Here is a 15,991-nt window from a genome sequence, read left to right on the forward strand (position 1 = left end):
AGCCCCACTGGATGACAACTCTCTTTACAGGGCAGGCCCTGTAAAGAACAGAAATGGGGTGACTCCCCCACCTTACTCCAGGAGGGGCAGAGTGAGTGTAGGCACCATTTGGCCAATGCTCTCTGAGTTAGGCCTTGCAAAATGGATAAATGCCACAACCCTTTACTTCTCTAGGGAGGATAGCAGAGTTTGGAACACACCAGATCTTTCAGCTTAGAGGCTAGAGATCAGGGTGTGGCCATTTTTATGTTCACTCTCTAAAGAGGTGCAGAAAGCCTTCATGGAACAAAAGCCACCCACAGCAAGCAGCCTACACTGAGCCCCCAGAGAATCAGGAAAGCAGGCCCCTCCCACAGGAGTCCAGTAGGAAGAACAGGGAACACCAAATTTGCAGACCACACAAAACTGCAAAACTCCAGTATAGTATAGGGAAAATAGTATATAGATTTTGATGGGGTTTTTTTCATGATTTGCTTAGATGAAATTTATACTTAGATGTTTAAAAATTTCCATTTCTCGGGATCCTTGGGGGGGCGCAGCGGTTTAGCGCCTGCCTTTGGCCCAGGGCGCGATCCTGGAGACCCGGGATCGAATCCCACGTCGGGCTCCCGGTGCATGGAGCCTGCTTCTCCCTCTGCCTATGTCTCTGCCTCTCTCTCTCTCTCTCTCCCCCCGTGTGACTATCATGAAAAAAAAATTTCCATTTCTGGGGATCCCTGGGCGGCTCAGCAGTTTAGCGCCTGCCTTTGGCCCAGGGCGTGATCCTGGAGACCCCGATCCAGTTCTGCATCGGGTTCCCTGCGTGGAGCCTGCTTTTCCCTCTGCCTGTGTCTCTGCCTATCTCTGTGTGTCTCTCATGAATAAACAAATAAAATCTTTTAAAAAATAAATAAAATAAAATTTTCCATTTCTTTTTTTCTATTCAATTGGTTTATTTTATCAGCTCTTTGTTTTTTTTGTTTTGTTTTTTTTTAGCTCTTTGTTTTTAAGTCTTTTTTAACTTTCATTTTTTTTACATTTGCATTTTTTAGATATATTCTTCATTTTTGGCTTCCGTTCACTGTATTCAATTTTATTTTTGTATGTATATAAGTTTTGCTTTCTTTGCAATTTTGGGATTTAGTGTCTTCTAACACAGAGACCAGAATACACTCAGGACCAAGTGCAGCATCCTGTCTTGTCCATCCTGGAAGATTATGCTCTCCCCACTCCCCCCGTTTTTTTCTTTATTTTTCTTTTTTGTTTTGGTTTCTGACCTCTTCAGATTTGTTAGTGTATTTCACTCAGATCATGATTGATATTTTTTATTTTGTTCGCTTGTTCATCCATTCTTCTCTGGGCAAAATCACTAGAAGGGGGAATTCACAACAAAAGAAAGAACCAGAAGTAATACTCTGCCACACATCTAATCAATATGGATATAAGTAAGATATCAGAGCTGGAATTCAGGATAACAATTGTAAACTTACTAGCTGGGCTTAAAAAGGCATAAAAGACACTAGAGAATCTCTTACTGCAGAAATGAAATATAATCATGCCAAAATTTAAAATGCTTAAACTGAGAAGTAATCTAAATTGGATGCGCTAACAGCTAGGCTAAATGAGACAGAAGAAAGAGTAAGTGACATAGAAGACAAGTTGATGGAAAGGAAGAGAGCTGAGGAAAGAGAGAAAAAAAACTAATGAACTATGAGGGGAGGCTTTTGAGAAATCAGTGGTGCCATAAATTGAAATAATATTAGAATTATTGGGGACCCTGGGGGAGAAGAAAGAGAGGAACAACAGGAATATTTGAGCAAATTATAGCTGAGAACTTCCCTAATATGGGGAAGGAAACAGGCATTCAAGTCCAAGCGGTAGAGAGGACCCCTCCTACCTAATCAATAAAAACAGTGTTAATAAAATTAACACTCCAACATATAATAGTGAAGCTTGCAAATTTCAGAGATAAAGAAAAAAGTCCTAAAAGCAGCCCAGGACAAGAGGTTCTTAATGTACAAGGGTAAAAACATAAGGTTATCAGCAGACCTGTCCAGAGAGATCCGGCAGGCCAGAAAGAACTGACATGATATATTCATGGTACTAACTGAGAAAAACATGCAGCCAAGAATACTTTATCCAGCAAGGCCTTCATTCAGAATGGAAAGTGAGATAAAGAGCTCTCAGGACAGACAGTAACAGAAAGAATTTGGGACCACTAAGACAGTCCTGCAAGGAATATTAAGGGAGATCTGTAAGTGAAGAGAGAGTCCAAAAGTAACATAGACCAGAAAGAACAGAGACAATTCGTAGAGACAGAGACTTTACAAGTAATACAGTGACACTAAATTCATATATTTCAATAGTTACTCTGAATGTAAATGGGTTAAGTGCTCCCATCAAAAGACACAGGGTTATCAGATTGGACTTAAAGAAAAAGCAAGACCCATCCAGATGCTGTCTAAAAAAGACTATTTTATTTTATTTTATTTTATTTTATTTTATTTTATTTATTTTATTGGAGTTCAATTTGTCAACATATAGCATATCATCCAGTGCTCATCTCATCAAGTGCCCCACTCAGTGCCCGTCACCCAGTTACCCAAACCCTGCTCACCTCCCTTTCCATTACCCCTTGTTCGTTTCCCAGAGTTAGGAGTCTTTCATGTTCTGTCACCCTCACTGATATTTTCACTCATTTTAAGAGAGGAAATGAATGAAATTAGACCTAAAGATACCTTCAGACTGAATATAAGTGGGTGGCAAACCATTTATCATGCTAATAGACCTCAAAAGAGAGTTGGGATAGCAATCCTCATCTCAGACAAATAAGGTTTTATTTTTTTTTAAGATTTTTTAAAAATTTATTTATTCATAGAGGCACACAGAGAGAATGAGAGGCAGAGACACAGGCAGAGGGAGAAGCAGGCTCCATGCAGAGAGCCTGACTTGGGACTCGATCCAGGGTCTCCAGGATCATGCCCTGGGCTGTAGGTGGTGCTAAACCACTGCGCCACCAGGGCTGCCCCAAATAAGGTTTTAAACCAAAGACTAGTAAGAGATGAAGAGGGACACTATATCATACATAAAGGGTCTATCCAACAAGAAGATCTAACAATTATAAAAATTTGTGCTCCTAACTAGGGAGGAACCAATTATGTCAACCAATTAATAATCAAAGTAAAGAAACACATTGATAATAGTACAATAATAGTAGGGAACTTTAGCACCCTACTCACAGCAATAGAAAGATCAGTTAAGGGGATCCCTGGGTGGCGCAGCGGTTTGGCGCCTGCCTTTGGCCCAGGGCAGGATCCTGGAAACCCGGGATCGAATCCCACATCGGGCTCCCGGTGCGTGGAGCCTGCTTCTCCCTCTGCCTATGTCTCTGCCTCTCTCTCTCTCTCTCTCTCTCTCTCTCTGTGACTATCATAAATAAAAAAAAAAAAGAAAGATCAGTTAAGCAGAAAATCAACAAGGAAACAAGGGCTTTGAATGACACAATGGACCAGATGGACTTCATAGATATACAGAGCATTCCATCTTAAAGCAACAGAATACACATTCTTCTTGAGTGCACATGGTACATTCTCCAGAATAGATGACATACTGGGTCACAAATCAGATCTCAACTGATACCAAAAAACTGGGATTATTCCCTACATATTTTTGGACCACAATGCTTTGAAACATGAACTCAATCATGAGAGGAAATTTGGAAGGAACTCAAACACTTGGAGGTTAAAGAGCATCCTACTAAGAGATGAATGAGTCAACCAGAAATTAAAGAAGAATTTTTAAAAATTCATGGAAACAAATGAAAATGAAAAAACACTGTTCAAAACCTTTGGGATACAGCAAAGGCAATCCTAAAAGGGAAGTACATTCCAAAATACTCTCTCTCAAAAAATTAGAAAAGTCTTAAATACACAAGCTAAACTTATACCTAAAAGAACTAGAGAAAGAACAGCAAATAAAGCCTAGACTAAGCAGGAGAAGAGAAATAATAAACATTAGAGCAGAACTCAATGAAGGAGAAACCAAAAACACAGTAAGACAGATCAATGAAATTAGAAGTTGGTTCTTTGAAAGAATTAATAAGATTGATAAACCCCTAGCCAGATCTATCAAAAAGAAATAGAAAGGACCAAAATTAATGAAATCATGAGTGAAATAGGAGAGATCATGACCAACACCAAGGAAATACAAATAATTTTAAGAACATATTATGAGCAACTATATGCCAACAAATTACACAGCCTGGAAGAAATGGATGCATTCCTGGAAATGTATAACTACCACAACTGAAACAGGAAGAAATGGAAAACCTGATCAGACTCACAATCAGTAATCAAAACTCTCCCAACAAATAAGAGTCCAGGGCCAGGTGGCTTCCCAGGGGAATTCTACCAAACATTTAAAGAAGAATTAATACCTATTCTTCTGAAGCTCTTTCAAAAAATATGACATGGAAGGAAAGTTTCCAAACTCACTCTATGAAGCCAGCATTACCGAGATCCCCAAACCAAAGACCCCATCAAAAAGGAGAATTACAGGGCAGCCGGGCTGGCTCAGTGGTTTAGTGCTGCCTTCAGCCCAGGGCCTGATCCTGGAGACCCAGGATTGAGTCCCACGTCAGGCTCCCTGTATGGAGCCTTCTTCTCCTTCTGCCTGTGTCTTTGACTCTCTCTCTCTCTCTGACTCTCTCTCTCTCTCTCTCTCTGTGTCTTTCATGAATAAATGAATAGAATCTTTAAGAAAAAAAGGAGAATTACAGACCAATATCCCTGATGAATATGGATGCCAAAATTCTCACCAAGATACTAGCCAGTAGGATACAACAGTACATTAAAAGAATTATTCAACACAACCAAGTGGAATTTATTCCTCGGCTGCAAGAGTGGTTCAAAATTCACAAATCAATCAATGTAATACATCACATTAATTAAAGAAAGGACAAGAGCCATATGATCCTCTCAATAGGTGCAGAAAAAGCCTTTGACAAAATACAGTATCCTTTCTTGATTAAAACTCTTCACAGTGTAGGTATAGAGGAAACATACCTCAATATCTTAAAAGCCATCTATGAAAAGTGCACAGAGAATATCATTCCCAATGGGAAAAAACTGAGAGCTTTTCCTCTAAGGTCAGGAACATGACAAGAATGTCCACTCTCGATCTTGCGTCCCCGCATGTGTGCAACTAATCTCAGCTGGTCTGCCCAAGGCCCCCTGAGCGCTAACCCTATTCCCCCGTGCGGTCCCATTTCTGCTCCAACAAGATGAAAGAAACTATCACAAACCAGGAGAAACTCGCCAAACTGCAAGCACAAGTGCTCATTGGTGGGAAAGGAACTGCTCACCGAAAGAAGGTGGTTCATAAAACAGCTACAGCAGATGATAAAAAGCTTCAGTTTTCCTTAAAGAAGTTAAGGGTAAACAATATCTCTGGTATTGAAGAAGTGAATATGTTCACAAACCAAGGAACAGTGATCCACTTTAACAACCCTAAAGTTCAGGCATCGCTGGCAGCTAACACTTTCACCATTAAAGGCCATGCTGAGACAAAGCAGCTGACAGAAATGCTACCCAGTATCTTAAACCAGCTTGGGCAGACAGTCTGACTAGTTTAAGAAGACTTGCTGAAGCTCTGCCCACACAATCTGTGGATGGAAAAGCACCACTTGCTACTGGAGAAGATGATGATGATGAAGTTCCAGATCTTGTGGAAAATTTTGATGAAGCTGCCAAGAATGAAGCAAACTGAATTGAGTCAACTTCTGAAGAAGATAGATCTTGAAGAAGTTACTAGGAGGTGCTATTTTATATTATGACTGCTTTTAAAAATTTTGCTCATGGATCTGATAAAATCTAGATCTCTAATATTTTTAAACCCAAGCCCCTTGGACGTTGCAGCTTTTTTTCAGTTTTGGATTATACAAAATTCATTCTTTGCAGCTAATTAAGCTGAAGAAGCCTGGGAATAAAGTTTGAAACAAGGTAAAAAAAAAAAAAAGAATGTCCACTCTCACCACTGTTGTTCAACATACTGCTTGAAATCCTAGCGTCAAGAGTCAGACAACAAAAATAAATAAAAGGCATTAAAATTAGCAAAGAAGTCAAGCTCTCACTCTTTGCAGAAGACATGATACTTTATGTGGAAAACCCAAAAGACTCCACCCCAAAATTGCTAGAACACATGCAGGAATTCAGCAATGTGTCATGATACAAAAACAGTGGGCAGAAATCAGTTGCATTTCTCTACACTAACAATGAGACTGAAGAAAGAGAAATAAAGGAATTGATCTCATTTACAATTGCACAAAAAACCATAAGATGCCTAGGAATAAACCTAACCAGAGGTAAAGGATCTGTACTTTAAAAACTACAGAACACTTATGAAAGAAATTGGGGAAGACACAAAGAGATGGAAAAACATTCCATGCTCATGGATTGGAAGAAAAAATATTATTAAAATGTGTATACTACCCAGAGCAATCTACACTTTCAATGCAATCCCTATCAAAATACAATCAACATTTTCCAAAGAGCTGGAACAAATAACCTTAAAGTTTGTATGGAACCAGAAAAGACCCTAAATAGCTAGAGGAACATTGAAAAAGAAATCTAAAGCTGATGGCATCACAGTGTCTGACTTCATGCTATATTACAAAGCTGTGATCATCAAGATGATATTGTACTGGCACAAAAAAACCACATATCAATGCTCAGAAATGGACCCTCAACTCTATGGTCAACTAATCATCAACAAAGCAGGAAAGATTATCCAATGGAAAAAAGGGCAATCTTTTCAATAAATGGTGCTGGGAAAATTGGACAACCACATGCAGAAGAATAAAATTGAACCATTCTCATAGATAAAGTCACCTGTCCCCACCAAATTACCTAGATAACTTTCAAATCATCCTGAAAGCCTACGAATTCGACCTAAGATTTAAAGAGAGAACAGCTGGAACGCTACAGTGAGAAGAGTTCGTGCTCTGGAAAAATAAATAAATAAAAAGGCATCCAATTCAATGCAGAAAGCCAATTCAGAAGCACAATTCTAAAGATACTGGTGGCTCTAGAGAAAAGCATAAAAGATTCAAGGGACTTCATGACTGCAGAATTTAGATCTAATCAGGCTGAAATTAAAAATCAATTAAATGAGACGCAATCCAAACTGGAGGTCCTAACGACAAGTGTTAATGAGGTAGAAGAACCAGTGAGTGAGATAAAAGACAGGTTGATGGCAAGGAAGGAAACTGAGGAAAAAAGAGAAAAACAAAAGATCATAACGCTAGGTTAAGGGAAATAAATGACAGCCTCAGAAGGAAAAAAATCTACATTTAATTGGGGCTCCCAAGGGCACCGAAAGGTACAGAGGTCCATGATGTGTATTTGAACAAATCATAGCTGAGAACTTCCCTAACTTGGGGAGGGAAACAGGCATTCAGATCCAGGAGATAGAGAGATCCCCCACTAAAATCAATAAAAAATGCTCAACACCTTGACATTTAATAGTGAAACTTGTAAATTCCAAAGATAAATAGAAGATCCTTAAAGCAGCAAGAGACAAGAGATCCCAACCTTTATGGAGAGAAGTTTTAGGATAACAGCAGACCTCTCCACAGAGACCTGGCAGGCCAGAAAGGGCTGGCAGGATATATTCAGGTCCTAAATGAGAAGAACATGCAGCCAAGAATACTCTATCCAGCAAGGCTGTCATTCAGATTAGAAGGAGAGATAAAGAGCTTCCAAGAGAGGCAGAAACTGAAAGAGAATATGTGACCACCAAACCAGCTCTCCAAGAAATATTAAGGGGGACTCTGTAAAAGAAAGAGGAAGTCCAAGGAAACAATCCACAAAAACACGGACTGAATAGGTATCATGATGACACTAAATTCCTATCTTTCAATAGTAACTCTGAACATGAATGGGCTTAATGACCCCATCAAAAGGCGCAGGGTTTCAGACTGGATAAAAAAGCAAGACCCATCTATTTTCTGTCTACAAGAGACTCATTTTAGACACACGGACACTTACAACCTGAAAGTAAAAGGTTGGAGAACCATTTACCATTCAAATGGTCCTCAAAAGAAAGCAGGGGTAGCCATCCTTATCTCAGAGAAATTAAAGTTTATCCCAAAGACTGTAGTAAGAGATGAAGAGGGACACTATAACGTACTTAAAGGATCTATGCAACAAGAGGACCTACCAATCATGAATATTTATGCCCCGAATGTGGGAGCTGCCAAGTATATCAATCAATTAATAACCAAAGTTAAGACATACTTAGATAATAATACACTTATACTTGGTGACTTGAATGTATTGCTTTCTACAATTGACAGATCTTCTAAGCACAACATCTCCAAAGAAACAAGAGCTTTAAATGATACACTGGACCAGGGGATCCCTGGGAGGCTCAGGGGTTTGGCGCCTGCCTTTGGCCCAAGGCACGATCCTGGAGTCCCAGGATTGAGTCCCACATCGGGCTCCAGGCATGGAGCCTGCTTCTCCCTCCTCCTGTGTCTCTGCCTCTCTCTCTCTCTCTCTCATAAATAAATAAATCTTAAAAAAATAAAGGATACACTGGACCAGATGGATTTCACAGATACTTACAGAACTTTACATCCAAATGCAACTGAATACACATTCTTCTCAAGCGCACATGGAACTTTCTCGACAATAGACCATATACTGGGTCACAAATCAGGTCTTAACCAATACCAAAAGATTGGGATCATCCCCTGCATTTTCTCAGACCATAATGCTTTGAAACTAGAACTAAATCATAAGAAGAAGTTTGGAAGGATTTCAAACATGTGGAGGTTAAGGACCATCCTGCTAAAAGATGTAAGGGTCAACCAGGAAATTAGGGACGAATTAAAAAGATTCATGGAAACTAATGAGAATGAAGGTACACCGTTCAAAATCTTTGGGATACAGCAAAAGCAGTCCTGAGGGGGAAATACATCGCAATACAAGCACCCATCCAAAAACTGGAGAGAACTCAAATACAAAAGCTAACCTTGCACCTAAAGGAGCTGGAGAAAAAACAGCAAATAGCAAATTCTTCTGCTTCCTACACCCAGCAGAAGAGAGTAAATAAAGATTCGAGCAGAACTCAATGAAATAGAGACCAGAACTGTGGAACAGATTAACAAAGCCAGGAGTTGGTTCTTTGGAAGAATTAATAAGATAGATAAACCATTATCCTGCCTTATTAAAAAGAAGAGAGAAAAGACTCAAATTAATAAAATCATGAATGAGAAAAGAGAGATCACCACCAATACCAAGGAAATACAAAGAATCTTAAAAACTTATTATGAGCAGCTATACACCAATAATGTAGGCATTCTGGAAGAAATGGACACATTTCCGGAAAACCGCAAACTATGAAAACTGGAACAGGAAGAAATAGAAAACCTAAACAGGCCGATAACCAGGGAGGAAATTGAAGCAGTCATCAAAAACCTGCCAAGACACAAAAGTCCAGGGCCAGATGGCTACCCAGGGAAATTCTATCAAATGTTTAAAGAAGAAACCATACCCATTCTACTAAAGATGTTTGGAAAGATAGAAAGAGATGGAGTACTTCCAAATTCGTTCTATGAGGCCAGCATCACCTTAATTCCAAAACCAGACACTCCACCAAAAAGGAGAATCATAGACCAATATCCCTGATAAACATGGATGCAAAAATTCTCAACAAGATACTAGCCAATAGGATCCAACAATACATTATGAAGATTATTCACCATGACCAAGTGGGATTTATCCCTGGGATGAAAGGCTGGTTCAACACTCGTAAAGGAATCAATGTGATAGATCATATCAACGAGAGAAAAAACAAGAACCATATGATCCTCTCAATAGACTCAGAGAAAGCATTTGACAAAATACAGCATCCATTCCTGATCAAAACTCTTCAGAGTGTAGGGATAGTGGGAACATTCCTCAGCATCTTAAAAGCCATCTATGAAAAGCCCACAGCAAATATCATTCTCAATGGGGAAACACTGGGAGCCTTTCCCCTAAGATCAGGAATGAGACAGGGATGTCCACTCTCACCACTGCTATCCAACATAGTATTGGAAGTCCTAGCCTCATCAATCAGGCAACAAAAAGAAATAGAAGGCATTCAAATTGGCAAAGAAGTCAAACTCTCCCTCTTTGCAGATGACATGATACTGTACATATAAAACCCAAAAGACTCCACCCCAAGATTGCTAGAACTCATACAGCAATATGGCAGTGTGGCAGGATACAAAATCAATGCCCAGAAGTCAGTGGCATTTCTATACACTAACAATGAGGCTGAAGAAAGAGAAATTAAGGAGTCAATCCCATTTACAATTGCACCTAAAAGCATAAGATAACTAGTAATAAACCTAACCAAAGAGGTAAAGGATCTATACCCTAAAAACTACAAAACATTTCTGAAAGAAATTGAGGAAGACACAAAGAGATGGAAAAATATTCCATGCTCATAGATTGGAAGAATTAATATTGTGAAAATGTCAATGTTACCCAGGGCAATTGATACATTTAATGCAATCCCCATCAAGATACCATGGACTTTCTTCACAGAGTTGGAACAAATCATCTTAAGATTTGTGTGGAAAAAAAAAAAAAAGATTTGTGTGGAATCAGAAAAGACCCCATATAGCCAGGGGAGTATTAAAAAAGAAAACCATAGCTGGGGGCATCACAATGCCAGATTTCAGGTTGTACTACAAAGCTGTGGTCATCAAGACAGTGTGGTAGTGACACAGAAACAGACACATAGATCAATGGAACAGAGTAGAGAATCCAGAAATGGGCCCTCAACTTTATGGTCAACTAATATTCGACAAAGGAGGAAAGACTATCCACTGGAAGCAAGACAGTCTTTTCAATAAATGGTGTTGGGAACTTGGACATCCACATGCAGAAGAATGAAACTAGACCATTCTCTTACACCAGATACAAAGATAAACTCAAAATGGATGAAAGATCTAAATGTGAGACAAGATTCCATCAAAATCCTAGGGGAGAACACAGGCAACACCCTTTTTGAACTTGGCCACAGCAACTTCTTGCAAGATACATCCATGAAGGCAAGAGAAACAAAAGCAAAAATGAATTATTGGGCCTTCATCAAGATAAGAAGCTTCCGCACAGCAAAAGAAACAGTCAACAAACTAAAAGACAACCTACAGAATGGGAGAAGATATTTGCAAATGACCTATCAGATAAAGGGCTGGTATCCAAGATCTGTAGAGAACTTATTAAGCTCAACAGCAAAGAAACAAACAGTCCAATCATGAAATGGGCAAAAGACATGAAGAGAAAATCTCACAGAGGAAGACATAGACATGGCCAACAAGCAAATGAGGAAATGCTCCACATCACTGGCCATCAGGGAAGTTCAAATCAAAACCACAATAAGATACCACCTCCGGCCAGTGAGAATGGGAAAAATTAACAAGACAGGAAACAACAAATGTTGGAGAGGATGTGGAGAACGGGGAACACTGTTGCACTGTTGGTGGGAATGTGAACTGGTGTAGCCACTCTGGAAAACTGTGTGGAGGTTCCTCAAAGAGTTAAAAATAGACCTGCCCTACGACCCAGCTATTGCACTGCTGGGGATTTACCCCAAAGATACAGATGCAGTGAAATGCCAGGACACCTGCACTCTGATGTTTCTAGCAGCAATGTCCACAATAGCCAAACTGTGGAAGGAGGCTTGGTGTCCATCAAAAGATGAATGGATAAAGAAGATGTGGTTTATGTATACAATGGAGTATTCCTCAGCCATTAGAAACGACAAGTACCCACCATTTGCTTCGACGTGGAGGGACCTGCAGGGTATTATGCTGAGTGAAATAAGTCAATCGGAAAAGGACAAACATTATATGGTGTCATTCATTTGGGAAATATAAAAATTAGTGAAAGGGAATAAAGGGAAAGGAGATAAAATGAGTGAAAATATCAGTGAGGGTGACAAAACAGGAGAGACACGTAACTCTGGGAAATGAACAAGGGGTAGTGGAAGGGGAGGTGGGCGGAGGTTTGGGGTGACTGGGTGATGGGCACTGAGGGGGCACTTGGCGGGATGAGCACTGGGTGTTATGCTATATGTTTGCAAATTGAACTCCAATAAAAAATTTAATAATTAAAAAATAGACTAATCAACAAAAGAAAACTATAAATGTGTAAATTCTAAATAAAAAATTAGCACATAAATTCCAGGAATATATCAAAGAAAAACCAGGTGCTCTATCCACATAATCCATTACATTCAGCATGATTAGGGTCATGTCCAAAAGCCCCATTAAGGCATTCCTCCAAAGCATGCTGTGAGACAGAGTCATTAAAACTCTAATCTGATAGTTGAGGGTTATTTTATGATTTTTTCACTCTAGAAACCAGGCAACGATAATGTTACTGGTTGCCTGATTCTACTTTAGTGTGAAACATTAAAAATATGTGTCCTCAAATTAGAAAATGGACAAACAGTTTGATCCCCAAATTCATTTGCAGCATGTGCACTCAGTGTGCAAAGTCAGCCCTCCTCCACAATCTGATCTAACCTTTGTTTGGGGACTACTCACTTTTCCCTGTTAATTGGGTCATCTGGGAGGCAAATCTTTGTTATTCACTTAATGACCACAGATGTTCCCCTGTCATCTGTCCCCAACCCCCCCGCCATGGACCTTTTGTCAATGTTATTAGGCTTTGAATTAAAGTTATAGGTTAGTGTAAAATGAGCTGGGAGAGCTTTACATCATTTTCTTGTACTGGACTTGTTTAAATAACATGTTAATTAACTCTTCTTTTACTTTATATAAAATTCAGGAACAGAAAGTCTCCTGATTTTCTCTCTCAGAACTCATAGAAACATGGTGTTTCTATGTCCAAGTGATGGAAAACTGCATTCTTGACTTTGTTTTCAAAAACTAGCTGATTATGTATGTATTTTATCTCCCAAATACATAACCCCACATTGTACCCTCTTGGGTACTCTTTCACCCTCTCACTGATTCCCTTATTAGCAAGTTAATAAACTTTGACATGTGCTCAAGGTCAATTTGTCTAAGAAAGTTTGTGGCGAAAGATGTGGTAAAAGTGGGTCAAAAATAATTAGACCACAAAACTCAGTCCTGATCCAAACTCAGTCTCAGGCTATGAATGTCTTATAGGTTTAAATTTTTTTAATGTATTAAAGATTTTTATGCACATAGTTTAAAGAAAACACTTCTCAAAAAAAAAAAAATAAAGAAAACACTTCTCAAGACTTTTAATAGAAAACAGCAGTCCACCAACACCAACACCCCATTTGTTCATTTCCCTCTCTCCAGACAGAGTCCCTCTAAAATACTGAGGCTGATTCTTTTAATATTAAATAACATACTTCTACTACTATTGCTTGATTTTTCAGTTCTTAACATTTTTATGGAAGATAAAAATCAATCTCTTACTTCACACATATGTATCCATCATGCAAACAATAGTTTTGGTTAGATTAATATTAGGCAATTATATTTTACACTCCATGTATGATTATAGCAGAGTTATGTAGTGTCTATTATTTCCTTCTTTGCAAAATGCTTTACTTTTTCTTGAATAAATAATTGAATTTTGTTTCTTTGCTTGATTAGTTATATAGGACCCCAAAGCCGTCAATTGCTTTATCATATATCAATATGTTGAAACAGCTTTAAATGTTTCTTTAAAGGGTGCTTTAATTTTCATCTTCTTCAGCATGTCTCTCCTAAAACCTTTTGACCTGCTCCAGTGTGGTTGAATTGTCCTCTGCACTCAGCTGGGAGAATTCAGTCAAAATTTTGTCCTATGCCTATACTAAACATCACTGGGATATAGCAAAATAACTTATTACTTCAGAAAACACTTGTTCGAACAAAAGTGAACTAACAAAAATAGTTTACTTATCAGGACTCACGACATACTCATCAAGGCTCTCTGAGAACCCTACTTCATGGTGTCCAATGATCCAAAGCTTTCAGGTAATAAACTTTACCCATCGATGCACTTTCTCAAATTGTAAGATCCTCCTGAAAATCATCCAGCTCAGGACCTAAAACTCTATCAATATCCTTCACTGATCTTCCCACTTTTGAGACATTTCTAAGATCTGTCAACATGATTTTCTTCCCTACTGCAGTCAGCCTAATAGATTTAGGTATGTTTAATCAACAGAAGTTTTTGGTGGTTGTTTGGGAAGCCAACAGTCAACAATTTTACTATGAGATTTTCATCATTATTTTGGGGGTTCTTTTTGCCTCTCTTTTGTGATGGTCATACTTTAAAAATACTTTATGCTAAATCAATTGGGAATGATTTGAGCTGTAAGTAGGAGAAAAATCTAAGTACAATGGCTTAAATAAATAGAGTTAATTTTTCTTATGTAATTTGAAGTGGACATTTGCAGGCATTGGTTGAGTGGCTCCGTAATGTCAGGGTTAACCATCCCTGATTCTTTCAGCCTATGATTAGAAGGAGTAGCATTAGGGTTAGGGTTAAGGGTAGGCATAGGAGTAGGGTGTAGATTTAGGGCTGGGGTGGGGGTAGGGTTAGTGGTAGGGGTAGGAGTAGGCATAGGGTTAGGGGTAGGGGTAAGTGTAGGATTAGGAGTAAGGGTAGGGGTGTAGATATCTGTGTATACATTCCATGTGCATGTAGAGCAGGAAGACAGAGAAAGGGGACACATAAGCAATGTCTTTCTGTTTATCAGGAAAGGAACAGAGCAAACACACAACCTGCAGCACACCTCTTCCTTGTCTCATTGATCACATCTGCATCCTATGGGTCCCCCTAGAAGGAATAAAGTCTTGGAAAGGGTACATTCAGCTATTCAGTCTCTATCATGGTGACTCATAGTGGTATGCATTCCCTGAACTTTGTGTCTTACACTCTTGTTTTCTTTACCTAGAATATCCTTCACCCCATTTTTCTTGCCCATAGAAATCCCCAACTCTCCTTCAAGTATTTGCTCAAATTGTATCTCCTCATGAAGCCTCTCCTGAATACTCACAGTTAAAATTCATTTCTTCCAATGTACTCACGATGTACCTCTGTAAATAAGAGCACTTGGCATACTCTGCTTACTAGTTCACCATATCTTATTTGGTGTTTCCCTGTTGTTTTAATAAATATATTTTATTAGACATTTACTGTGTTCCAAGGATTGTGCTAACATCATAAGTTTTTTTTTAAGTTTAAATTCAATTTGAGGTGTTTCCCTGTTAAGTAGTTATCACCAGTGTTTCACTGTGTCATACAATGCTGCAGAAAACATCTTTTCCAAATTTCTTTAGCAATATGTGTCTTTTTCTAGAACGGACACTTAGAGATAGCATTATTGGTCATAGTATTTCACATTAAATTTTTTTGAGTATAGCTGACACACAATGTTTCATTATTTTCAAGTACAAGATACTGATTCAATTCCTCTATACATTATACTACGTTCACCACAAGTGTAGCTACCATCTATCACCATATAACACTATTACAATATCATTGACTATATTCTGTGACTTTTATTCCTGTGACTTATTCATCCCATAACTGGAAAACTGTATCTTCTAATCCTCTTCACTTATTGTGCCCATTTCCCCCTCCCTCCTCTTCTGGCAACCATCTCTTTTCTGTATTTATAGGCCTGGTTCTGCTTTTTGTTCATTTGTTTTTGGTTTTGGTTGGTTGGTTTATTTTTGTTTGTTTTTTAGATTCCGTTTATGAGAAGAATCTTATGGCATTTGTCTTTCTCAGTCTAATTTATTCCATGTAGCATAGAATAGAGAGCCCTATGAAATAAACCCACACTTTTATGTTCAACTAATCTGTGACAAAGAAGTCAAGAATATACAATGGGAAAAAGTCTCTTCAATAACTGGTACTGGGAAAGCTGAACAGCTACATGTAAAAGAATGAAACTGGACCACTTTCTAATACCATGCACAAAAATAAACTCAAATTGAGTCAAAGGCCTAAATGTG

At 38.7% G+C, this 15,991-nt stretch overlaps 1 pseudogene; it reads left to right on the forward strand.

Annotated features, from left to right (window-relative positions):
- Nucleotides 1-5,260: 5,260 nt before the first annotated feature.
- LOC112912907 (transcription factor BTF3 pseudogene) lies at nucleotides 5,261-5,869 on the forward strand (annotated as a pseudogene).
- Nucleotides 5,870-15,991: the final 10,122 nt, after the last annotated feature.

This window comes from Vulpes vulpes, chromosome 14 (assembly GCF_048418805.1).
Source record: "Vulpes vulpes isolate BD-2025 chromosome 14, VulVul3, whole genome shotgun sequence".
In the NCBI taxonomy this organism is placed as follows: domain Eukaryota; kingdom Metazoa; phylum Chordata; class Mammalia; order Carnivora; family Canidae; genus Vulpes; species Vulpes vulpes.